General features: G+C 41.1%; 1 long non-coding RNA gene across 2 annotated transcripts; it reads right to left on the reverse strand.

Annotated features, from left to right (window-relative positions):
• Nucleotides 1-2,214: 2,214 nt before the first annotated feature.
• LOC120554501 lies at nucleotides 2,215-26,045 on the reverse strand. Of its 2 annotated transcripts, none has more exons than XR_005638482.1 (5): nucleotides 25,815-26,045; nucleotides 20,852-20,953; nucleotides 19,351-19,406; nucleotides 14,322-14,445; nucleotides 2,215-2,502 (listed from the first exon to the last, which is right to left on the reverse strand). It is a non-coding gene; the product is annotated as an uncharacterized LOC120554501 (long non-coding RNA). The 2 variants fall into 2 exon arrangements; XR_005638481.1 differs by lacking the exon at nucleotides 2,215-2,502 and adding an exon at nucleotides 11,837-12,429.
• Nucleotides 26,046-27,406: the final 1,361 nt, after the last annotated feature.

The raw sequence follows: 27,406 nt of genomic DNA on the forward strand, positions 1-27,406 counted from the left end.
GTGTTGAAGGATAGCGGCCTCTGTGATGGAGTGCTCATGGGAAGAGTAGCTATTGAATCCTCTTTTTAATCTGTCTGTCAAGGTTATTGAAAGTGCTGTCTTCATTATTGCATGCCAGCCTTGGACTTGGAGGAGCCATAAGTATGAGAACACACCCTGTTCTGGTGGACTGATAAACACGCTGTAAGCAAACACACACATAGGAACTGAGACAGATGCACACACGTGTGTATAAAGGCAGCAAAACGAAAATACATTGCACTTTAGGCATTAGCAAAGTTGTTTCTTCATGCAAAACAAGCCTGAGTGGAAGGTAATGAAGGGGAAGAACAGTGGGCACTACATCTTTATTGAAGCTGTGAATGTTGCAAGGTGGACAGACCATTGATCCCATTAAGCCCCAGTTTAATGCACTCTTCATACCGATGGCTGTTCTTTTTGCCCTGCGTCTCCCCCCGCGGTTGTTCCAGCCCAGGTTGGACCGAGGGGGCTCCACTCCAAAGCAGACCCCTTTTTCAATCAATGTCCATCAGTGGGTCTAGCAATAAGTTGTCAATGGGATTCCCATTAGGATTCAAGTATGCTTTTGAATAATATTGTATAGTACTGAATCACACTGACAGATGACTGGGTGAGTGGCAGTTGAGAGCTTGCCATGGAGTGAATTTTAATCAAAACAGGGGATAGTGTCAGGCAGAAATTGATGCGTCTTTCTCAAACCACTGATACTGCATGTTCCTGTTTTGTCTAATAATCTTTAGAGTTTACCCTACCATAATGAGGTTTTTATAACCATTTCTAGGGCCTCATGTATAAAAGACTGCGCAGCTTTCATACCAGAAGATGGCGTACGGCCAAAACTTGAAAAGTAACTACGCACAGAAATATTCACATGTATAAAACTGGGCGTACGCATCTCAGTGTCAGTCCAAATTACGCACAATAAGCAGTTTGAACTCACTGATGTAATGCCATTTATTTTTCTAAGTGTTAGTAGCTCAGTGAAACTGAGTCCAGCGTGAGGGAGACCCGACTCAGAGGAGGAGAGGTTAGTCTCCACGGCAGGTGACAGTGCACACGGATCCGCTGCGCCACGCATGGATGAAATAATGAGATAGTAAATAGGACTACAGTAACAGAAAGATGTGCAGAATCAAGACAGTCAAGACGGCCCAGTGTTTGGTGGACCGGGTACACCTTGTTCACTTAATAGCCTACAAATCATCCTCGGGATCAATTACGCATCCCATGAGTTTGACCCCCCCGACACAGCGTTTGTTCCTGGGGAGATGGATCCGTGCGTCCCGCCTCCTGTACGCCATGGATGTCTGAACCTCAGCAACTACAGACTCACAGACTCTATTGCATTTTTCCGTGCCAATCTTTTGTTGCTCTGTTAGTAAGATATTTAATCCATGAGAAATACAGAGGATGACTGAAGATATTTTTTAAGTGGATTTTTAATTAATTTCCTGTCCTCATGATTAACAGAGGTTAAGTAGCCTTCGAATTAAACAGTTAGTAGTGTGAAAGATGTGAAACATTATCCACATAAATGATCAAACTTTTATGGAGTATCAGCGGATATAATTATGTTTTTCCATAGACAACGTCACAGACGTATGCCAGTAGGAAATGGAAACGTTATTTTGTAATGTTTGGTGAGTTTCGGCACTTTACACTCTCACGTCTGCTCCAAAGTTTGCGTGATGGCTCGAGTTCATTTTTATAAATCACACCGTGTGCAGGAAAACCAGCGTCCGCAAGCTTTTCGCGCGTACGCAACGTTTATACATGAGGGCCCTGGTCTTTTAGTACCTTTAGAGGATAAGGCTTCCGTTATTCTGTTTTTCTCGAAGCCAACTTTTGAATCATACAAAGTGTTTGCAGTATAGGCATATGGTACTTAAAATGGATGTTCAAATAACACAGGTCTGCGCCGTCTAGCCTTGTCTATTTTGTTAGCTGCGGACTAAGACATATTTGGTCCAATAACACATATCTGTGGCAGTAGGAAGGTGTATGTGGGCCGGAGTCAAAATAAACTATAGTGTGTGTGTTCCTGTTAATGAGGGAACATTTGCACTTGGTTACATTTTTCATTGATTTGTTTTTAATAGTTTTTGGACAACAATGAAGATCATCGCCCGGAGGAAAAAGATTTTATACATACATACATACATATATACACACACACACACACACACACACACACACACACACACACACACACACACACACACACACACACACACACACACACACACACACACACACACACACACACAATACTTGTTAGACACATGCAAGGCCTGAAATTAACTCCGACAGAGAGCAAAATGCGGGTGAAATTTGCCATTGGCGCGTGAAACTGTCATCTACCTGCCACGTTGGCTGGTAGTTTTTGTCACGGTTGATCTTTCACATTCCAAACAGGTCCGCCATTTCCTTGGATTTAAGCTTAAAAATCTGGCAGCACATTATGGGGGTTGAAGAGGCCAGCTGAAACAAGCAACCAACAAAAAGATGAGGATGATTTCAAAAAAAAAGTTAAAGAAGACAATTTAATACCAAGTGGACTGTTAGCAACAATGGCAATGTTCGTGAGTGGCTGATTTAAGACAGCAATACAGAACGAACGTACTGCAGTGCAGTATTGTTTTATAGTTATAATATTGACAGCGCTTAAATGTGTATTATGTGTGTGTTCCTAAGTTCAAGAACAATGCAATTGCATTTCCTGTATTTATCCTTTATGGGGCAAAGAAAAGAAAAAGCCTGTGTGGCTAGTGGATTTTAAAATCCACCTGCCATAGTGGCTGGTAGCCAAAAAGGTTCACTCCATGCCCTGGACACATACATTGCTTTTGTGATTAGTTGACAAGCAGACAAATGCAGAATATCATCATCTTCAAAGACTTGTTCGTATAATGTCAATTTGGAGTGGAAAGCTTTGTGGAAGAAATCACCCTCCCTGTCCATTTGTAATATCCCGAGCTGTGTGAATTGCATGACCAACCAAATGGAACTAAACATAATTAAGAGCTACTCAAGGTTAATTTGGTCAGTAATGGTATTAAGTATGTATGGAGTAGACTTTTTCTAAATACCACCATTAAATCTGTTATTAAAAGACAATACTGAAATGAGACCAAGCATATACACATTAAAAATAATTAGTTTGTTCTGTGCGTTTTTCTTGAGAGAAAGAGCACAGTGTAACTAAGGTTGGATTTTAATGTTTATAATCACTAATGTTCTCTTCATTCAAACCAGTTTCTTTTCACAATTTCATTTCCTTCTCATTCTGCATGGAGCAAGTCATTCATGGGCTTTTGATAAAAATCGATTGGTTGTCGTGCACTCATTTGAGCTCCATTCAAACTACAAATAAAAGAGTCTTTTAGAATTAAGCTTTGGCACGCAAGGAGTGCTACTTAAAATCTGGCATCTATCCAAGAGAAACATTCTTATTCATTTCATTTGAAAACTTGGTCACAGAATGCCCTTAAAGAGAATAATTTCCATATGCCAAATGTGTTGCTAGTTATCCCATACAAGGCTAGCTTCTTTTAACAAAATTATCTGAAATAACCAAATAATCCATCAAGAACCACTGCTTTTCAGAAAGCTCTACCTTCAAAAGGATCATGTTGCCTTGTATTGAAATGTTCCTGTATTATTTGACCATTCATTTCATTTAAATAATAAAGCTTTGGAAGATATAAAACCTCTGAAAAAATGCATCTTAGTGGAGCAAAATTACTTTTTTTCTCTCTTCAATGTGAGGCCTGTAATTTGTGCTGTCCCTGAACCAGCAATGGCCATTAAGAATGACATATCGAAAGCTACTGTGTATGATTACACTTTTAGTCTAGTCAACCCTTTCCATATGTCCTTGATACAATATATTAATCTGATGATGAGTGTTTAGAGTTTGAAACAGATACCTGTAATACCATGGCAAGAACTCACTCCGTGTTTACATGCATGCATATGTGTGTTTGCATGAGTGCACACATGGAAATATTTGTTTAAGAGGGAGATTGTTATGACCATAACATTATCAGCTACAGTTTACACTCCAGTGGCAATTAGAATGTCTGCTTGTGCGTAAATGTGTGTGTGTGTGTGTGTGTGTGTGTGTGTGTGTGTGTGTGTGTGTGTGTGTGTGTGTGTGTGTGTGTGTGTGTGTGTGTGTGTGTGTGTGTACACACAACATATGCTGGAGTCAGTGGGGAATAGTTTTCCCCAGAGAGTATTCCTCACAGCCCTCCAGTCTGTGTCTCAAATTAGAGGGAGCAGCAGCATAGCTGTGCTTCATCCACTTTAATAGCATTTTAACTGTTATTGGAGCTCTTATATATGAGCATTCAGTGATGCTGGTCATGCCGGCACGCCTATGAAAAGGACAGTGGGACACATAGCCTCCAACTGAACTGTGACAGGCCAATTAATATGCCTTCATTGGGAAACAGTCATTATATAGGTCACCTAAGAAGTGTAATTAGAATGCATTGTAGATGCATTTTTATTGAGAGCGTTAAATTGAAAGGGGGAGCGCAATCAATGGCAAGTCGCTATAACGATGCAGTGTGATAGATTTGGGTAAAACAAAAGGTGAGTGTTTATGGTAGAGATGCAAAGCGGCTCACATGCAAGAGATAGCACATGTATTTGCTACCACACACCCACACCCACACCCACACATAAATGTCGCCCATGAGGCTTGATAGATGTGTCACAGTGGGGATGTGAATGCGAGCCAATTACATTTATAATGTCAAACATGGGGCAGAAATTAGCTTCAGTATTATTATGTGAAACTAATTGCAAGAAAATGCTAAAATGATTTAAATCACCAGGGCTATTTGAAGACATTAAGACATTTTGAAGATAGCTACAGCACTAACAATTTGTACCACCCATTTTATAATTACATTTAATAGGTTGTCTTATCAGTGCTCTAAAAGTGGATTCGGATTATCGCAGGCTGGACCAGACCGACAGAACAAAATTGTATTTTTTTTTTTTTTTTTTGAGTGATGAGTGCTGGCTATTCTGCTCATTGGAGAAGGGGGAGAGATAATATTCTGGTAGTTAAAACTCTTGGATTGCCTCTTCAAAAAGGTAAAATGGAGCAGAATGCCATTGGCACGGCCATGCTTTGTATTTTCAAGAAGGCAGTCTGGAAGGTACTATTGGCATTCACTGCCACTTAACTTCCCACCGCAATAGATTTCCTACAGTATGCAAAGACACATACAGAGCGTGTTGCCAAGCCGTCCTCAGAATTGACCCCAACCAACGGCACTGACCTCACCATTGTTGGCGCTCTCAGCATTCAGATTGTATGCTAATAAGGGCAGCGGATGGAGGGAAGGGGAGTCAGAGACATGCTTTGTTATTAGGTGTATGCAACACTTGAGTTGCTGCTGCTTATTAACGTCCAGGGTCCAACACTTGAACGGTGCTATAAATTATGTTGGTTATACAGTATGTAAGTATTGTTGACAAAGGACGATTGTAAAAAAAGGTTCAAGATTAAATGTAGTCTTTAGGAAAATCTTTTATTTTGCATTAAACAGAGGTTTTGCCACCAAATTCATTTCACTCACTGTAGGTCAGTTTGAAGGACAATCAACACTACAGTGCAATTCATTGTTGAATACAAGATGGGGACTGCTTCCGTGTTAGCTGTATGTGTCAGAAGTACTCTCTGAACTGTGACTCCAAGTCAGAAAAAGAACGACAGGAGATGTGATGGAGAAAAAAGAAGTAGAGCGAGACGCTGATGAATGGAGGAGACATGATGAGGAAAGTGATTGTGTGTACATTTGAAAGGAAGCCGGATGGAAGGGAGATCTGTATTCTGTGAGCGTAGGCCGTAAAGGGCTTAGGGCTCTCTGTCCGCAGCACCTGAAAGCCTTATCCACAGGTGTACAATCAGCAACATAAGCAATAGGCCCTTTACCCTAAGACCACATCATCCGCGGGCCAGCCACGCAGACAGAGGGTGCCGCTCGGAGCTTAGAAGGAGATTACGGCCTGGATCTTGTGAAAGAGGAAATGTATCATTCATAAAGCAACATTTCCTAATGGTGTATGATGTCCACAGCATGTCTTAACCATTTAACTTCTGGCTAAAAATTAATTCCATTTCCAGTTTCTCTTTAAAAAGATTTACAGGATTTTCATGAACGACTCCGATAAATAGCTTATGTAATAACCAATTGCTTTTTTGTATTACACATATTTACTTCAAAGAGGCATACTAGTCTTGAATCCCAGGTCTGGATCTACAGTAATGTTATTGCTAACGTTAATAAATGAATGAAAACACGAAAGAAATCAAATGCCTTTTGTTTAACATTTCTAGTGTTTCTTGTACAGCGCAATTGATTAATTGTCAAACTATTGAATTAATCACCAACTATTTTGATAATCGATTAATTGGTTTGAGTCATTTTTATGAAAAGAAGAGTAAATTCTCTGATTCCAGCTTCTTAAATGTGAATATTTTCTAGTTTCTTCACTCTGCTATGACAGTAAACTGATCCACATTTTCCACTTTTTTATAGACCAAACAACTAATTGAGAAAATAATCAATGAAAATAAGAGTCAGTTGCAACCCTAGTTTCAAGTAGTGATTAATATTCTTCTTGCTCAGCAGTTGGCAAAGTGCCATTTTCCTTTCAAGGAATTAATTGAATCATGTGATCATCTATATGTACTATTTGTTCAGACTGTGTGGTAGTGGGTCTGTACTTCCATGCCATCATAAAATCAACACACACACACACACACACACACACACACACACACACACACACACACACACACACACACACGCCCTGACACACACACACACACACACACACACACACACACACACACACACACACACACACACACACACACACACACACACACACACACACACACACACACACACACACACACACACACACACACACACACACACACACACACACACACACACACACACGTCATTAGCCATTCCAGACGCAGGGTGATCAGCAGAGCCAGCCTGGCCTGAGACAATTAGAGACCCCAGAGGTGGCTGCACATCACAATGAGTCCTGCGGCCATGATTAAAACATCAGCCGCTCTCTATGCAACGCTGACGGGAAAAGAGAGAGAAGGGGGAAAAGAGATCACTAAAAAGACGAAGGGATTGAGAGTTTAGTTCTATCAGCTGTCTGTTAAAGAGGTTCCTGATTTAAAGAGGGGTTTGTACATCATTTTATGAGCTGGAAGAAGTCATCAAAGGGGGGGGGGGTAGGGGAGGTTGAGCTTCATTTAATCTTCATTTTACATAATATTCCCCACACACATACTGTACACACACTAGGGAATGGGAATCTGGTTCATTTTTAATATTCACATTCAAACTTGTAAGACAGAGGGACTGGGAGGGATGTGAACATAGCCACAGAGCACAAACCCACAGACTCACTTGCGTAAGATTACAACAGCCAGTGGATTACCACAGCTACAATGTTGCTATCTCCTTTGACATTTGTGGCTTTGATATGTATCTCCGTGAAGGGAGATTTAGATGGCAAATCCCTAAAGTGCTTCATTGAGCCAAGGTGCATACTATTCAAAAAGCTCACAGAGGCGGTCAAAATAACGAACACCACTTGAAATAGCTGAGCTTTGAAGTAACCAAACCATAATTAAAAACGGAAGTCAAATTATGTTAAATGCATTAAACATCTCAAGCCCTTTAAAAGGCCCATATGAATATAAAGATTCAATTCAAGTCATAAGCACAGGCATAAATTGAGATAAAGTTTGAGAGCAAAGGTTTTAATAATATTTTTTTTTCTCCATATTTTGTTTATTGTAATCTATTGCATTCTGGGTAAACCTACTTTGGGCAAATTTCACTGTGCGGTTGTTTTACAATACTGTATGTGGGAGTTTGAATGTCCAGGGTGCCCTTCCAGTGGAGAAAGCATGATAAAGTGCCCTCTATAAGGTGCACTTCTAGTAAAGAAAATGTGGTTAATTGTTTGCTGGCCTAAAAGTCATATTCAACTACATTGAAACAGCACAGGCTGAAATATCCAGACTTTAAGTCCACAGTAAGCTCCAAAATACCCCATCATACATGTCCCATTATGCAACTTACTAGCATCTTTTATTGGACCCTTGCAGTTTTTCTCAGTAGCTTTGGTACATTTCTCAGATCACAATTGACACTCTCAAAACTGCTTGCTCAACCTCCTGCTGATCTAGTCACTTGTGCACAAGATAAAAGCAAATTTATATAATTGTTTTGGTCAAATTGCAATTGCTTTTGTACATGCATGCAATTGATAATGTACAATTGTCTGCGTTTTTTTTACCTGATCAATTGCTTATGTCATGTTGCTCATATACATTGGATATCTGTTGAATTGTTTTAACCCCCAAAACATCTAGGCATACGTTCATTGAATATGTCTTAAAAAGCAAAATGGTTGAACGCATTGTCATAATCAGTCAAGCAAGTTTTCCATACAGTACATTCCAATTGTTCTGTTGTTGTGAATTTGTCCAGAATTAATTAATGTAATTTTTCTCAGGCAAATATTGACTTCCATAATTAAGGGGATTGTGTAAAACATTAGATCAACCAATGATCAACCAGATCAACCTCTATGTAAAATACATTGGAGGTAAATCTCCAAGCATATCTAAACAGAGCATAGTTTTGTGTCTCTTTCTGAATTCCAATGACACTGATTTGTTGAAAAAACTAAAATATAGTAAAAGCATAAATGTGAATCCTGTCCAATCTCTTGCAATCCTAATCTAACATAAAGGAATGTGTGACTTTGTATTATTGAAATGTGTATTCCATACAGAAAAATTGCAGCCTTGTGCATTTTCAATCATTGTCATAAAAATGTAGCCATAGTGTACATCAGAAAATACTTAAGAGTACAATTTTATATTGGCAACACGACTAAGCTTTTTGACAAAGCTAAGCATCTCCTTTGTGAACAATCACTCAAGGACTCGACCTTCTGATGCCACTGACATGTTCATTGACATGAAGATTTACTTTTGAGGAACGGGCTAGATAATTTTGAGCAAGTTACAGGCTTTTGCAGGTCATCCATTGTGTGGTGCCGTTTGTAATAATCGTTTTGAGAAATGGATTTAAAAAATGTAAAGAATGAGTGGATGTTGATGTTCCAAAGCGACTGAGAAAAACTGTAAACTCCACGTTCTGTTTTCAATTATTAACTTCTGTTCAGCCTTAAAGTTTCTGTTGAAGTCTCAAACACGATATGAGATAACCCCATCTCAGAGGACATGACCTCAGCGTCCTCTATGGTAGCTACTGCCCCATTACCGCATGTTAATTGAAAGTTTAACTAAATGAGCCAGGTCCTTGTAAGACACTACCATTTAAATATTTGCGCGTGTTTATTTCGACTACGTTTGCCTTTGTTCCGAAAAAGACGATATTCCGACTGAGCTTTTTACACTGCTAATGAAAGTGAATATTCTTCTAATATTCCCGTTTACATGTAGCCATGCAAAATACGATTTTTTCAAAGTTTACCAGCGATGGACTTGTTGAACCGTACGAACACAGCCTCCCTCTTTCATTCCTTCAACCAGCTTCTTGAAAAGGTCGGCGTAACGATGTGTGCGAATATCCAAAAACCTGTTGATATCCAAGTCTCTGATAAGGTTTAAAAGTAGCTGTGTTTCTCCTCATCAGGTCTGCAGCCTTGCAAACTGTTGGCTGGCTGGTTGGTGTACAGCAACCATAGAAACGCACAGAGCTGACCATAAGCCGTAAACAGGCAAGAGGCCGTAAACTGCAGTAAAAACCCCGATTGAGACGCACAGACTCCGAATATGCTGTATACATGTCCAAAGAATGCCTCTAAAACCTGAAAAATACCGGAATATCCCACTTCTTAATCAGAAAATGCTATATTTGGAAAAAGGCCTTATTCGGAATATCCAACCGGAATATGCTGTTTACATGACCTGTATCAAATTCGGAATATTGTCATATTTGGAATAATAGTGGAATATTGGTGTGCATGTAAACATACTCACTCATGCCTGGTAGCTTTACAAGTCGTGTTGTAGTAACAAAGACAATGTTTGACCTGACATTTCAAAAATAGTCATGTAACATTTAATTAATATTGTGTTGCTCAAACGTTCATAACGCTTTAACAAAACACTCCAGAATATCATCATCCAGACTGAACCCACATTTCCAATCCTGGCTCCAGTCAAAGAAAAACCAACCTACTCACCGCTATTCCCACTGTGATCTGCCCTCGTATCCCCAGTCCTCACTGCCTCGGCCATCCCTAGTCTCCCCCTGCCTCCCCTCCAACTCTTGCCATCCCACCCTGCTCCGCCTACCCTCAAGAGCCTTGCTGTCCTCTGATCTGGAGCGACACCACCACTTACCCAAGGCAGCGGTCCTCCCAGAGAAGGTTGAGCTATCCCAGAGTCCCTGTGGTGCGCAGCCCTCTGTCCCTCTGTTCTTATGGTTCAGTCACCATTGAGCAAAGCCACATGGGAGCTCCACTCCAGCGCCTACCTAACCCACAGCGGTCCCACCGAAAACTCCCAGCACACCCACCGTGCAGGGTTGTTCTTTTGTGCAACCAGCGAGGATGAGATGTCGCAAAGTTTCAACTTTGAGATGGATGACTGACGAAAGAGCGTTTTTGCAACGGTGGCAGATCAACTGTGCAAATGTTCATGATGTTTAACTGCTTCACTTCACACCAATCCTAACTAAGACAAAGCAATAAAGGACACATAATCAGACAGAAGTTTGCTGGTTAAACCTACAGTAAATGAAGGGAAAATAACGCTTGTCTAACACGATCTCGTATCTAATGTGTCCAAGGTGTGGCTGCTGATGCTGTCTCGTTGCATTTGAGATGTTGCTGCATCCCCTCCTGTTCCGACACATGCTATAACGGCTAATTAAATGTGATGGCTGGTATTATTCAATTCGGAAACAGTCGTACCTCAAAGAGCAAAGAAAATTACAAAATTGATTTGATGACAGCTAAATTGCACGAGAAGGCCTTGATTTAACCAGCCAATGTAAATGAGTCCAATTTAGAATCGTGTAATGTGGCCGGGAGAACGCGGCGGAAAATGATCAGGCCGGCCAGTCACAGATATTAAAATGAATTATATCTAATCGGAATTTTAGTCACGCTACATTAACTAATAGAAAGTTATTAACATTTCAAGAGCGCGGGGAGGGAAGCTTTTGCCTGCAAAATTAACAGTGGCTGGGCTGACCCGTGGGCCTGGGGATGGGAACACTGTAATGACAGCATAATGGCATATTTACATTTAAAACCCTGCTGGTTAATAATCAGATTCAGAATTAGACGTTAAGTCAAAGGAATATTTGGTCTGCCCTCCTGGCCTCTCTGCAGAGGGTTTCTGTGATTTCAATACTTCAGTCTAACTTTTAATTTCCTTCACTATTTCTACCTAATCTTTTTTTTTTTCCCATCCTCCCTCCACTTGTCTCTGCTGTCTTTTGTATGGTTGGAGAAGGTCTTTCATCTAACATGTTACAGTAACGTGCCAACTCCTTCCCTTGTTCCCGTCTTTATTTATTTCCGTCTTTAATCTTTTCATTATAGAAATATTGCGTCCCCACCTGTGTTTGTCTTTGTCTCCCTCTCATGATGAACCCAGCCTGTCATTAGGCTAGAAGGCCATCCCTGACAGCAATTTTACCTCTGGCAACAAAGATTTGTATTTTAAGTGTTTTACTTTTATATTAATTTTCTTTGCTCACCAATATCACTTCAGTCTCTTATGCTTCTTCAATCCGCTCCGTTTTTTTTTTTTTTTTTTTTTTTTTTAAAGTTCAAGGGCTGCAAAGAACACAGAGGAGTGCTTAACGCTTTCGACGCTGTTGATACCTGCCAAGTTTTGTTAATTTTCAGAGTACAGTGAATATCCATAAAGAAACGGCATCCACCAGTCAGCCAAGGACAGAGCAGCATTCAAAGACGTTTCATCACTTATCACTGCCCACTGAGCCATTAGCATTCACAACATATTACAAGTTTCATGGACATCATACAGACGATTCAGATGAACTCAAAAGCAGTCAATTCTTAATAAAGGCATCACAATCTTTCAGTATTCACAAGGTTTGTTTTCATGACCGGGGGTTATTCAAATTCCAGTGTTTTTCAGTAAATGAACACAACATTTTACAAGCACACAATGTGAGTGTGTGTGTGTGTGTGTGTGTGTGTGTGTGTGTGTGTGTGTGTGTGTTTCTGGGTTTCACCGGAGTTGGGCTGACCTCTGGCTCAACACGTTCAGCGCCGAACATCACTGCTCCTCTGCTCTCCTCATTTCCACTCCTCCGCTCGTCTGCAACTGCTCTGTTCATCCGCAGCAAGCGATGAAATTTTTACATAGGACAGACTGTTTTTTTGTTTAGTTTTATAATTTAACACAGTATGGAGAAGAGCAGGAACCGGTAGCCAGTAGTATAGTGTGGGGGAAATATTTAATGTTTGATAAAAAGGGAAGAACCGCGCTTCTTTTCCCGAGGTTGTCGCGGTTGTTTGAAAATCTTTCAGCTTTCAGGAGGCTTTAGCGTGAACGTGTGTGTGTGTGTGTGTGTGGACACACGAGGAAGGACAATATCTGGGTTCATGTGTCAGGGTTGATTCATAAAATGTTCCCTTTGCAAGATGTACGATGGTATTTGAGGAAAACGTGCTTTTCTATGTCCTTTGAGGTTGACACTTTTAGCTTTTGACATTCATATGGTGTGTGTGTGTGTGTGTGTGTGTGTGTGTGTGTGTGTGTGTGTGTGTGTGTGTGTGTGTGTGTGTGTGTGTGTGTGTGTGTGTGTGTTGCCGGTGCCAGCGGTGGTCTGTTCCAGAAATAAAAAAATAAAAATACACAACAAAGAACGTCTTGGGCTCTGACGTCCAGGCAGCAGACCTTCCTCTTAGCCCACCATCTGCTCCCTGGGTCACCAGCCCCCCCCCCCTCCTCGCTGCCTGTGAGCTTCATAACTGGTAGTAATATGCACTGATGTGTGAAGCGCTAAGAGAACGAGCTCTGATTTTCTGTCTACTACGTTTTACCCCCAACATCAATTGTTAAAACACATCTCTTGGTGCCCGGCTATTTCCTGTAGGTCTAGAAACACCTCACACTAACCTTGAACATTTAACATTCCGTACCAAAATACATTAAAGACACAAGAAGCATCTCCATGGAGCCATGTGACAGAATAGTTCCTTGTGGCATTTTTACCATTGAAAATCAGTAATTCTTTATGCAAGGCAGCTGATAAGTGAGTAAAACAACAGCACGTGGTCATAATCAAAAGGACTTGCTGGACAAAAACTAGGGCTGTCGAAATTAATGTGACAAGTTAATGCAAATTCCTTTTAATGCCACAATTTCTTTTGACACGCGATTCAAATTAATTGAATGGCAAGTTCAGTTTCAAAGCCCCTCCCCTCCAGATGGTTCTCTCCACAAGACTACAGTTATTTGAATGTACCGTGAATTGAGTTACCACCGGAGTACGTCGAGCCTCACATACCACTTGAGCATTAAAAACTTGAAATATATCCCCTTTAAAATAAAAATGTTAACTATGGACAACCATGTACATATTTTAAATCGACTGACAGCCCTAACAAAAACACAAAAAAAACGTCTTGCTGCTGGCTTTCAGAACACGTCCGCTACTCTGATGCTCAGGTGATAAATGTGCAGACAAATAAAACGGATAGCTGGTGTCAAATGCGCTCATATTTTGTTCCCCTGCATGGGAACAGAAGCAGCCGAAATGTAAAGTGTTAATGCAGGTTACAGTGTCGTCCGAGCAACTGCCTGCACGAGTCTACCAGCAAACATCTCTAAGATGTTCAAAGGAAAAATGTGTTTGAGGATTGATGCAGTCTCTAAGCTACGCTCAGCAATTTAATTGTTGTTTTCTTGATACTTTCCGCCTGCAAAGAAAACTCACATACCATTAGGTTTCTTTTTGCTACCTTGCTGAGATAGCGGGAGATGTATGCAGCATGTTGTTGTTACTTTATATAATTAGACTCCCTGTAATGGCAGGTTGAGGTGGATGCAGGAAAAATCCCGTGGACAAAGTCAGTGAGTGTGTCCATCTGCTGATCTATGTTTTGTATGCCTGTTTGTGTGTGTGTGTGTGTGTGTGTGTGTGTGTGTGTGTGTGTGTGTGTGTGTGTGTGTGTGTGTGTGTGTGTGTGTGTTTAAACACTGCACACACACATACCTGTATATGCTGGAGACCAAGGTGAGCGGCGGGCACGTATATACAGCATGTGTGCGAGCCCGCATGTTTGTGATTATGGTGTGCGAGCGGTGTCTGCATCACAGCGACTACGTCTGTTAACACCCTGTGGAAAACAAAAAAATAAATAAAAAAATACCGAACAGTTAGTCTCCCCCCACCACTTTACAAATGAAATCAGTGCTGTGAGGCGGTGGATTAATATCATAAGGAAGGCCAGAGTGGGCCATTAGAGTGGTGTAATGTTGCTCCGGGGCCTTGTGATGGATGGCCATCGGCGCTACGGCCCTATTTGCACACAGTCACCTCTGTGGTGGCCGCCATTAGCAGGACATGGGAGGTAAGGGCTAAGGGATGGTGATGAGGTGGCTGGAGCAAGGTTTTATTACAGGAGGTGTGTGTGTGTGTTTGTATTTCACTGTATATGCCTGTGCGAGTATACCAGCGTGCTCATATTTGAGTGTATATGCGTGTTTCTGAAATTGTGTGTTTTTTAAAGTGTGTGTGTGTGTGTGTGTGTGTTTCAATTCTTCAGCAGACAGATGTTGCGCTCCCCGCCCTCCACTCTATCTAAAGTGTCTGTCTCTCTCAGTGGACGGCAGTAGTAGGCAGCAAACACACTCAGTGTAATTAAGACAAATTAGCCTGGATGGCAGCTTGCAATAACAACAACATATGTTGGGAGGTTTGTGTACAGAAGAATACAATCAAAATCATCATTAGCAAATCACTTATCGCAAACAGAATCACATTTTCCACCTTGGAGCTCTTGTAGATTAATAAGATGCCTTGATTTCTTTTAATTTATTCATCTTTCTTATGTCTTTCATCACTTTTTATTTGCCGTTGCCACTTTCTGTACTGCAAGCTTGCCCTCTTGGTTTCTCTTGTCTTCTCTCCGTTGCTTTCCATCTCTCTGCCTTCCTCTATCACTCTCCATGTCAAGCTTTCTGTTCTCGCACAGCACAAATGCAGTTCACAAGGATAACGTTGGCAGATTAACCATCAAATAAAAACCCTAATTCATTTTTAACAATGGGGTCTTTGATTTCAGACAGAAGTAGAAAAATGTAGCCAGCTGTCACCATATTCTGCTGAAGTGCACACACTTGATTTGCATTTTGCTTTGCCTGCAATCAGCTGTTTTATGTTTATTGATAACTCTCACTGTGCTGTTTGCTCATTGCATTTGTAAGGCTTGACCAGCATCTTAATTTCTGTTTCAGAAAAGGAATGGTCATGAGTAACTTTTGCAGTAGGATAAGAGGACACAGTAAGCTAGGCTGGTAGTTTGCTTTGGTTTCCTGATGAGGCAAGCACGCGTGCGTGCGTGCTCAGAGGGTAAAACTCATGGTTCGCTACAGAGTAGAAAATAGCTTAAGCTTTTATCCACCTGCAACTAAATTAATAGGATTTTAACTCTTCTTTCCATCTCTCTGCCTTCCTCTATCACTCTCAATAGTCAGGTTTCCATCTAAATACATTGCAAAGTTGATCCAAATTTTCAGAAGAATTGGCAAAAGAATATACAAATGAATGTTTGTTTCCATCAATTACTCTTACGCGAATATTAGGAGTTGGTTCATCGAGATAAGCAGAAGGTGTGGCCCATTCTCTAGTCAGAAAACCATTACACCAATGCAGAAGAGAGCCCCAGAGGGTGAAAAACAATGTAGAAAACTCAATGGATGTTTTATCGCCCTCTCTATTCTCAGTTTATCAGACCACAAATGAGACAAGAATTAGTCAGCTTTAACACAACTCACGATCTTCCCCGTCGCTAATCTGTGACGAGAGCGGACGGCGACAGCGCCGCAGCACTGGAGACCTTAGCGGCTGGCGCCACTCAAATTCACCAGCTGAGCGCAAACCCCAGCGCCGCGGGCCTCGACAAGCAGGCGGCAGCTAGCCCTGGGTCTAACCAGCAACAAACCCACGATTAGACCCCCGCTGCTGGGGGTTGTGCTGGCTGAATTCGGGTTGCTAGAGCGGCTGAGCGCTGTGCGTCCCCCTGGTCTAATTCTGTGGGAAACGCTGCACGCTTCATGGGTTAGAATCTATCAACCGTAGCTACAGTAGCAAGCGTAAGCTGATTTTTTTTCTCTCTCCATTCACTTATCCTATAGCATGTTTTCTGCTATTGCCACTTTTCTTTAATTCTCTTTGTTTCTATCGTCTTCTCTCCTGCCCCTCCTCCTTTGTCTTGCTCTATCGCTCTACATGTCATTGCCCTTCTCCTCACTTCTCTCTCTCCATCTCCCTAAACATTTCAAAAGAATGAATTACTTTGGGCTGTCACTTGGCCCTGGCCAAGAATTCATTGTTGTGGGTCAAGTGTTTCAAACTGTCATCTTTGACAGGAACCATCTCATACAATAACTACATGGATGGACCTTGACTTGAAGTGCTTTCGTTTTTTTTTTCTTCCTTCCTTCCTCCTCTTCTCATATGCATGCTAAAAAGATCTTGACTATTGTTGGTACAGAAAGAGGTATGGGAGAGATAGGGAAAGTGGTGAGTGGAGCTGTGAAAAGGGTGGCAAAGCAGAGATCAATACTGAATAAATAGATTCAACTCGACCACATGCAAAGTTACACGAGGAGTGAAAATATGAAGGGCTCTCGCCGAGTTATGAAACGTTCCAACAAGAGGATGAATAAAGTCACTTGACAGGACTGGAATATTGTAACATTCTGCCCTGCCAAGGTACCTAATGCATTAAAAGAAAAGGAAAACGCATACAGTAAAAAGATTATGGCTTAATGTGTGCAATACAGTAAAGATGGCATTGCAGTGAACATAAAGCCTGTGCAAGTGTGTGTGTGCGCGCATGCTGGGGACAGCAGGGCTTCAATGGCATTGGACTTGAGCAGACAATCTATTTACAGTGTGCTCAGGGGAGCTTATAAACAAATGTTGAGTAATTTCAGCCAGGAGTAATTACCCTTGCCGCTGACAAGGAGAGTGTGTTAGCACTCCCCTTCACCCTCGGCCCTGTCCAGAAGGCTTCGAGCTTGTGCGCAAAAACACACACAAAAACGGACACGCACAGATGCACATCCACAAAGTACAGAACTTTCACGTATATGTGTGGCGTTTGTCCAGCAGTCGATACCACAAACACCTCCCCAGCCTCTCAGTTTCACCCCCCCCCATGTTTGAGAACGAGCTGATGAAATATTCCTGCCCGCTTGGAAAAATGCAGTGTTATCCCTGCATGTTCCAGTCAAATATTTTATTGAGTTTATGTTAATCTGCTAATCGGCCACTAGCAAAGTGTGTTGTTTTTATCAGCAAAAGTGGCCCTGCCAGCCAAAAGCAGAGGTTTCCAATAGAAAGCCAAAAAGACACGGGAGAGATAAACCGTTCAAGTGAGAGTTAGATGAGAAGATTGATACCACAGCCCGGCTCATTCCAAAGTACTGTACATGTCTGTCTGTGAACGCAATAAACAAATGAGGCAACATGGTAATTAAAACGCATATAGTAAAACATTTGATCAATTTCAAAGCTGAGTAAAGGATTTTATGGTTGTGATCTTTGTGAATATGGATAACGCAGATCCAATAAATCCACTTCTCTTCCAATATTTAGTTTTGGTACAAAACATAATTAGCAATACCACAGGATGTGGCCTTTTTCAACTTTATCGCGGTCATTAAAAATAAAAATAAAAACTTAATTAAGGTACCACAACTAGTTTTCATGTCCTTTTTAGAGATTTAAAAAGTCCTGCAAATCACCTTTAAGCCTTGATTTATCTGGGGATATTTGACTGACAGCACTCTTTTTTTCACTAAAATGCATCCCAGTCATACAAAACGACGTATTCAGAAATAAAAGTTTTATAAAATTTTGGAGCTTTTTCTGCAACAATTGTAGTCAAGGATAAGTCAAAACAATATTGTCTTCAAGAAAGGTACCAACAATAAAAGAAAGCAAGAAAAAGAAAGAAATTTGTTTGCAAGCTGGGTTTCTCTAAGCCAGCAGCTCACTCCCCTTCATTAGGATGCTGTAGGCACGGTCATCAGGCCAACAGATCATGTTATCGAATAAAACAAACAAGCAATCAAAGTCACATTCATTGCTCCATTGTTTTACATTTTAATCATTTGCAAGACTTAATTACAGGATTGAAATGTAACTAACGAACAAGCAAATTCATTTTCACCTTAACCTTTGAAAGGCAAGCCAGATGCAGGCTTTATCCCATCTGATCAATTATGATCTCTCGGCTCAAACGGAATGGATTCCCATGCAAATTCAGCCGGATCAATCTGCATTTCCTGCAGAATCAATGAAACAGCTTTTCCAGACCTTCCAGAGACAATTGTATGATTAGGAGACGAGATGGTAATGACTGGAGAAGTACACACAACAGATTCTATTAAATCAGAACAAAGGAAAGCTAGAGGCTTGAACTATAACCAGCGTTATAACTACAGAAACTACAGCATGTCAAGGCAGCGGCAAAGCAAGAGAGAAACTACTTCTTGTGTTCAACTCTTTAGATTCCAAATAGTGAAGCTTTAAAAAGCCACAGTGGAGGCCCTTTCCTCCCTCATCCCTGTCTCTATTCTCCCTGCCTTTGATTCCTACTGAGCAGGGTGAAGATGTGAGAGAGGTGGCTGCTTAGGCTGGGTCTCTTGACAACTGGGCGTCACATGTCTTCTAGTGTTGGAACTATTAGACAGCAAGGGAGGTGTGTGTGTGTTCCTGCAAACTGAGCAAGGCTCGGGGATGGAGAGGGAACAGGATGGAATTTCTCCACTATTAAGTTGTTTAATTGGCATGAGAAATGTAGGTGTGAAGAATATCTTTTTTTTTCTCCACTTTTTAAAAAGAAGCTTTTCAATAACAACCATTTTAACGCAATCTTTCGAAATGTAGCTACCACTCTCACATCTATAAGATCAATATGAAGCTACGGCCAGCAGGCCGGGCAACAAGAGTATTACTTCGTGAATTTTAAGGTGCTGGTAGGCTGGGATTTCTTTTTTTTTTTTTTTACCTGTGGGAAGATTTAGGCCAGCCGTTTCCCTCCGTTTCCATTCTTTTGCTGCATTCCTGTGGTGTCAGAATAAATCGGAAAAATTAGTCAGGTCAAGTCAGAAAAACTCTGAATGTTGGTACCCGAGTTGCCAAGTTGACGCCATATTACAACATAGCGGACGAAAGTAAATGGGTTGATGGTGAGAAACGTCTTATGAATTTGCGTATTGAATATACATTTTGTTCATATGTACACAGTGAGTTTATCAGGTTTTTCACAGAAAACAGCTGCCTGCTGCAGCTAAAAAATGAGCTGAAAGACGCTAAAATACTCCGTTAAACTAAGGGGAACTGCAGACACCATTCACATAAGTCATTTCATTCATTTTTTACCTAAAAATATTGATTTTACCAGCTTTAACTACATTTAAGTAGATATCTTTTGCATCCAAAGCATCATAGTATAATTTCGGTCACTGTAGAATGTACACTCTTCATCACGTCATTAAAACCCTTGAAATTCCAAGAGAATACTGAGGACATGTTCCTTCTGATTCACACACCTTTTAACTAGTTGGTTCAAACATGTTGGGTTCAGGCAACTCAAACATACGTTTAGAAAACCTTTGCTCGTGGGAGAAAACTTGCATCAGTCGTATCCGCTGGGAATGAAACCGCGGTGGTTGGAGGGAAAGTCTCATTTTCACTTCCCACTGAACCATTTCAATGTCAAACTGCTCTGCTGTGTCCTCTACATCATCCATGGAGGGGAAATATAGGTTTCCCACTTATAGAGGACATCATTTGCAATTTAACGCATTATGCTCAATTCAACATAAGTGCATTATCCGTGTGTGTGTGTGTGTGTGTGTGTGTGTGTGTGTGTGTGTGTGTGTGTATATATATATATATATATATATATATATATATATACAGTCACAGTATATACTGTCACAGTATATACTGTGTGTGTGTGTGTATATATATATATATATATATATATATATATATATATATATATATATATATATATATATATATATATATATATATATATATATATATATCATACACACACACACGAATTAACAGATATATATATATATATATATATATATATATATATATATATATATATATATATATATATATATATATATATACACACACACACACAGTATATACTGTGACTGTATAGGTTTCTGTAGAATGTAATGCATACTGCTTTGTCCTTTCTGTGAACAACTTTTTCCCCCCAGCTGATTTGATATGCTGGGAGGGTGGCGGGCTACGTTAAGCGCCATTGTGTTGCCTTGGCCGAGGACTGCAGGAAGTTGTGTTGGCACGAGGCCCAGAAGCAAGGTGAGGACAAACACTCCCAACAAACACTGACAGCCACAAATCTACAGACCTGTACCTGCTACATAGTACACATATGTGGTGTGTGTGTGTGAGATAAGTGTTGTGGACGCATGCGAGCACGTGTTGGAGTGGGAATGCACATGTATGAGCGGGCCCACCTTTCATCTGTGCCGAGATTTGGAAAGGCTTCACTTTGCACAGGCTCCTTAATTCTCCCTTAATTCATTTGTGCTCCAGATTCACTTGGCTGCTGGGATAACCTGGGAATGATAATGAAGTGGAGGGGGAAAGAAAGAGATAGAAGCGGGCAGGCAGGCGGGCAGAGAGAGAGAGAGAGAGAGAGAGAGAGAGAGAGAGAGAACATCACAGCACATGGCTCCTTCTCCTATCTCCCCTTTGAATTTGTTAGGAATGGATTTAGGGCTTTTCACCGAGTCTTTTAAGAGAAGATGGATCTTATTAGTGCTGATTGCTAGTCATAGGACGTTTTCTGCCGCGGGATCCCACCTTGCTTAACCCTTTCACAGATGCATAGGGACTGTAGCTTTACTAGAGTAGGGGCTTCATAGCATTTTATCAAATATGAATCTGGTATTGACTCCACTTATCAAATGTGAGTCCTTTCAAACGCCTTATCCAGTTCGTATTTAGGCTCAACCCTGTTTCAAGACAACGTCAGTATTAGAAGAGCCTAAAAAATAAATAAAAAAAAAAAAAATTCCTGTGTTTTACAATATCAGTATTGGCATGGCAACTATAGTATGGTAATTGGGCAACTATAACACGGTTACGTTCAGAGAAATACTGTGGTTTAGGTTACTGTAATAAAAAGGCACACGTCTCCTCGACCTCCACACTCAGCACCCGTTTTCAGCCTCGCTACATAAAGGTCACACTGCTAACTGCATTGGCACTGGATGTCAACATGGGATGTACAATAAACCGCATACTGGGTTGTTAGCTCAGCTTTCAATGTTTTCAACATGTACTCAAGTACTGTACTTAAGTACACATTTGAGGTACTTGTACTTTACTTGAGTCTTTTCATGACACTTTCTACTTCTACTCCGCTACATTTCAGAAAGAAATATTGTAATTTTTAGTCCGCTACATTCATCTGACCGCTTTAGTTACTAGTTACTTCACAAATGAAGATTTTTGCACACAAAACACATGTAGTTTATAAAAGATTTATTATTATAAATTACCCAACAATATAACAAGTCCAGCTGACATGATTAGACCATTAAACAATTAGCTGATTGACAGAACCGTTTGGAGCGTATTTCCAGTTTCTAAAACGTGAGGATCTTTCTGCATTGAGTTCTTTTAGTTTTATAATTTAAGTACATTTTCCTGATGATACTTCCATACTTTTACTTAACATTTTTAATGCAGGACTTTTACTTGTAACAGAGTATTTTTGTGTGGTATTCGTACCTTCAAGTAGTACCCCAAGCATAGGATCTGAATACTTCTTCCACCACTGAACATTTCTAAGTAACTCAAATTAAAAATAAGACAACTGAAATCTGTAATTAGCCTTTGTCGGCTTGCTAATTGTCCTCAAGTATAACCTGAAAAGGAGATGAGCAGCATAAGATATGACATTCTGCAGCCTACTCACTTCTGCAAACCTTAAATTGCATACGCTAATTTCACTAGCTTGCTCCAAACACTGGGGGTCCCAATTCAGAACTATTAAGTTGATATGTCTAAATATTATTTTATGATACGCATGAAAGTTTAACTGGAAGATTCCAACTACCAAAATCAAGACCGTTTCGCCAGAGAAGACTCAGCACTCGGTTGGATTGTTGGACTGTGAAAATACACTGCGCAGTGGTGTTTGAGAGGGATGCCTTTTCTCTAAAAAGCCATCTTTGTTACAATTTGGCTTTCAGACAAGTAACATAAAGCTGCTCTAATACATATTTTATAGGTTAATTTGCGATATTGGGCTATATAAATATAATTCAGAATCAGCAGAAAACAGTACGCGCACCGCAACACGCACACACACACACACACACACACACACACACACACACACACACACACACACACACACACACACACACACACACAACACACACACACACACACACACACACACACACACACACACACACACACACACACACACACACACACACACACACACACACACACACACACACACACACACACACACACACACACACACACGCCATACGCACCGCACGCATGCAACGCTACACGCACACATGCGCTACGGGGCGCGGTATGAGAGGCACAATGTGACCGACTGTAAGGTAAAGGGTGTTGCTCATGGTGTATGTAGGGGAAAGCCATAATGAAAGAAACACTTTTCTGATAAACATTTTAAAAAAGGTAACGTTACAGACACAAACGTATTGGTCACTGCGATCAACGACTCGTGTGTGTTCTATCAATACCAGGTGTCTCACTTCTGCTTTCTGCATGGACGCTCACAGGGACATGAGCGGACGCGGAATTGTGACAAGGAAAAATGTTGATCTTTTATACTCTGTGCAGGTTTCTCCTCGCGGCAAACCAGCAGCTCCTCCAAGTTCTCCCATATTTTATCCGCCCATCTGTGTAGTTAGAAAAATGTCAGAGGTGCATAAATCAGGCATAAAGTATCACTTTAGTATGGCGTCACGTTCGTACCTGGTCTCCCCTGTGACTTCTATGAATCAAGCTGATGGGTCCACTAATTTCACTTGTGATCTTTCAATATTTAGTTTGTCATTTTAGGGAAAAAAAAAAAAAAAAAAACATGTGGTTACGTAGCTTAGCAGGAGGATCCAGTCTATTTCAGTGTTGTCAGTCTCCTTAACTCTAACTGACTTTGTTTAAAGAGCACAATTAGGTCATTTACCTAGTCAATGATTTAGTCTCTTTTCAGAACGAATGGTCTGTGAATCGGCAAATCACTTTCAATTTCCTGGCATAACTTAATTGAGCTGTATGCATGTCTTGGTTAAATAAGTGTTCGGAATGGCTTCAATTACTTCTCTGTAACTAATTGATCTTGCCTGAAACAATGGCACCAATAGAGAAGTCCCAGCAGGACACAGACCTCCCCTGCAGGAAAGCAAACGCAAATGCTGCCACTAATTGAAACCATTTCGATTAATATGGAGCCTAATCAAGGCTAAGTATGCAGCATCACAGTGGGTCATGCAGTCGGAGCGCGGATTCCCATTCTCTCAGTCTCCTTTTTGTTGTGACACAGCACCTCTGTTTTTGACAATCTCGCCCTCCTCAATACACAAAGCAACAATTCATCCTGCGGAGAAGAGCGAGCAGACGCGAGGAGAAGGGGAGGGGGGGTGTGCTTGCAGTGGGGCCGATCGATAAACAGAGTCGGAGCTGTGATTTATTTACCGCTGTGTGTTATGTAGAGACGAGTGGAGGGAGAAGAAAAGCCTTCTGATATGGCCACGGGCAGCCGACATAATGGGGCCCTCTCAATCTTCAGTGAGTGGCTTGTTGGATTGTCAGGCAGGTTTCCGCCCGTGTTCAAAAGCGCTATCCGATCAAACCCCCGAGACGCGAGCGACCAGACAGATGATTACTCACTGTAAACGATCCAGGAAAGAAAAGGTGAAGAGAAATAACTGCAGCCGATATTGATGACTCAATAGACTCAGTGACAGACGATTCCATTTGTGTCGAGATTAAGTGTTGACTGTCTTGGATCAATCATAATATAGGCCTCTTATTGAGCATAAAAACCATGTTTAATGTCATTAAATCCAGATCTGGCTTCTCCTCCTCCTCCTCCTCCTCCTCCTCCTCCTCCTCCTATTCCTTCTTTCCTAGAAGCTTACACATATCTGGCAGCGTGCCTTCTACAGTACGAGTCGGTGAGAAGGAGGCAGAAAGACAGTGGGGGATGGGGATATGAGTTGTTGGTGGTGGTGGTGGTGAGGAGGTGTGTGTGTGTGTGTGGGGGGGGGCATGGGTGAACAAGGGGAGATGGAAGAAGAAAAAAGAAACCTCGGAGGCAATCATTTCTGGCTGAGCGGTGGCAGTCAGTTTGGGTGTGTGTGTGTGTTTCCGCTTTTTTTGTACTTTCAGACAGTTTGGACGTGGCCAATGCTCAGCAAGGGCCAATAACAGTTTACAGACTGCTGATGTCATCACATTTTGACAAACTTCTCAATCTGGAGTGACCTTCGCGGTGCTCAAACACACTCACCTCTCCCTCTCTGCATCTACTCTACTCCCCCTCATCTCAGAGCAGAAGTCGCCAGTAGCAGGGGGTGTTGGGTTTATTACAGGGATTTGACTACGAGAAATATACAATTTACATAATAGCCTGCTTTTATACAGTAATGAGGAATATAGGCTGTTTGATATCCTCTAAAATAAAAGCAAACCTAAGAAAGAAGGGGTTCTGGGAAATGCATAGCGACAATATGAACATCTCTCTTATAGGGCAGCAACTAACCATTATTTTCATAGTCAATTAATCAGTCAATAACTGTGATTTAATTGTTTGGTTTATAAAATGTCAAAAAAATGGTTGAAAAAGACAAAAACAAATCCATGATTTGCATGAATGCAGCTTGACTTTCCACAACTTCACACTGAGTGGAATTTTATTATTATTTACCTACTTATAACATCTAAGAATTACACTTGTTTGTAATATTTAAAAGAACCAATTTAGGCATAATTAAAGTTGGCTAAAATGTAAGAGTAAGACATTCATCACGTGACTTGGGCCTACTGCTTCTTACAGTAGTAAGGGTTGCCTTTAAGATAATAAATAAATATAATAAAATAATTCCATGCGGCCTATGCTTAGAAGAGGAATAGCCTATCAGACACAATTACAGTGACACAAACCCAGACTACTGACACCAAGCAGCTCGTCAGTATGTAGTGTGTTCACACTGGAACACAGACCGAATGAAGAATGCTCAAAGCAGACAGCATCCATACTACAGGAACTACAGCGGATTGTTGAGTGTGCGGTTGATGGACACTATTCTCGTGCAAGAGCCGAGACGCGTCAGACACAAATCTGACCCGGACCCGGGCGACACTACTAACAAATTAGCCTTCATTTTACAAGTTGTCAAAACAGAACTTTGTGTGTCTTACCTTATGTAACACGAGTAGCCTTCTCCCCTCTGGTCATCGTCCTTGCAAAGAAAATGGGTCAAATCCATCCCGGTTTTCTGTAATTGCTCTCCTGATTCCACTCCTTATAGTTCAGGTTAAAAGTCTACTTGCTGTCGCGGTGACGGATCATGACAGACGCGGCTCGTTTGTTGCATCTATCATAATAAACGTAACACGGGCGGTTTGCCGCGTAGAAGAGGAAGAACTCGCTGCTCGACGTTATCGCATCGCTCATTGGCTGATTGACCTCACCTGTGCTCGTTGACCCTTCACCTCCTGAGCAGGGGCACGTCGCTCGCACACGTCATTTGCTACAACACGCGCGCGAAACACACACACACACACACACACACACACACACACACACACACACACACACACACACACACACACACACATACACCAGGGTTATTATAGTAAAGTTTAAACTCAAACGAAATTAAGCAGTGAAAACAATTTTTATTAAACTAAAACTAAATAAAAACACCTTCAAGACTAAACTGAAACTATACTGAAATGATATCCAAAAGTCAAAACTAAAATAAAATAAAAACTAATTCAAAACGGTTATAACCTTGACACACACCACGCACGCACACACACACACACACACACACACACACACACACACACACACACACACACACACACACACACACACACACACACACACACACACACACACACACACACACAGCATTTCTATAATGATGCATGTCTGATCTCCACTCGGGTATTACACGTATAATGTTAAACAGACCCAGGACCTGCGGTTTAGGAACAGAACCCGACCCGGACCCAGTTAACCACGTGGATGCGAGCCTGTACGGGTCCCGTGTCGGGTCTCGGTTCTAGGGTTCAGGTAGACCCTTAAACCTCTCTAGTATAACATAGTAGTATTCAGTAGTAGTATTTATGTTGCACAATAAAATCAAGGCAATAGGAACACAACAAGAAAAGATAAAAGAAAGAGTGTGCAGGTGAGATTAAGTAAACCCCTGGGGGCGTATAGAAAGGATGTCACCGAAGGAAGAGAAGGAAAAGAAGTATCATGAGCAGTTACAAAAGTCCTGAAAACTACAATTTAAACACAAGTAAGCATGGAATAAAAAAAAAGCATGCAAGGCATTCAATAAATTAAAAGAATATAGATAAAGTGAGGATGTACGTGTATATATATGTATGAGTGGTTATGAAAGACAGGAAGGCCAAACAAAATCAGATATTCTGTTCAGATGAGTACAGACAGTTAAGTGTGGTTCATCAGACAGGTCCTAAGCCTCTTTTTATCATTTTTGACAGAAGTTGACTGAAATGCATTGTGGATATAGCTGTTCCATAGCTGTGCCCCCTTAACTTCCTTAATTTAAGTGGGGTAACATCTTATCAAATGTTCAGATCAAATGCAAATAGTAACTAAAACGACCACGTCCACAACATGTCTCAGAAGGTGTGTGCTCATCTATTTCTGTGCTGCAGCCATCCAGGATCTACTCTTAACCAACTTCAGAGGCCCATATGCAAGATTATGATAATGTGTGTAAGACAGAAGTATGAATTACTTCCTATAC

The sequence above is a fragment of the Perca fluviatilis genome, chromosome 24, assembly GCF_010015445.1.
Source record: "Perca fluviatilis chromosome 24, GENO_Pfluv_1.0, whole genome shotgun sequence".
Classification (NCBI taxonomy): domain Eukaryota; kingdom Metazoa; phylum Chordata; class Actinopteri; order Perciformes; family Percidae; genus Perca; species Perca fluviatilis.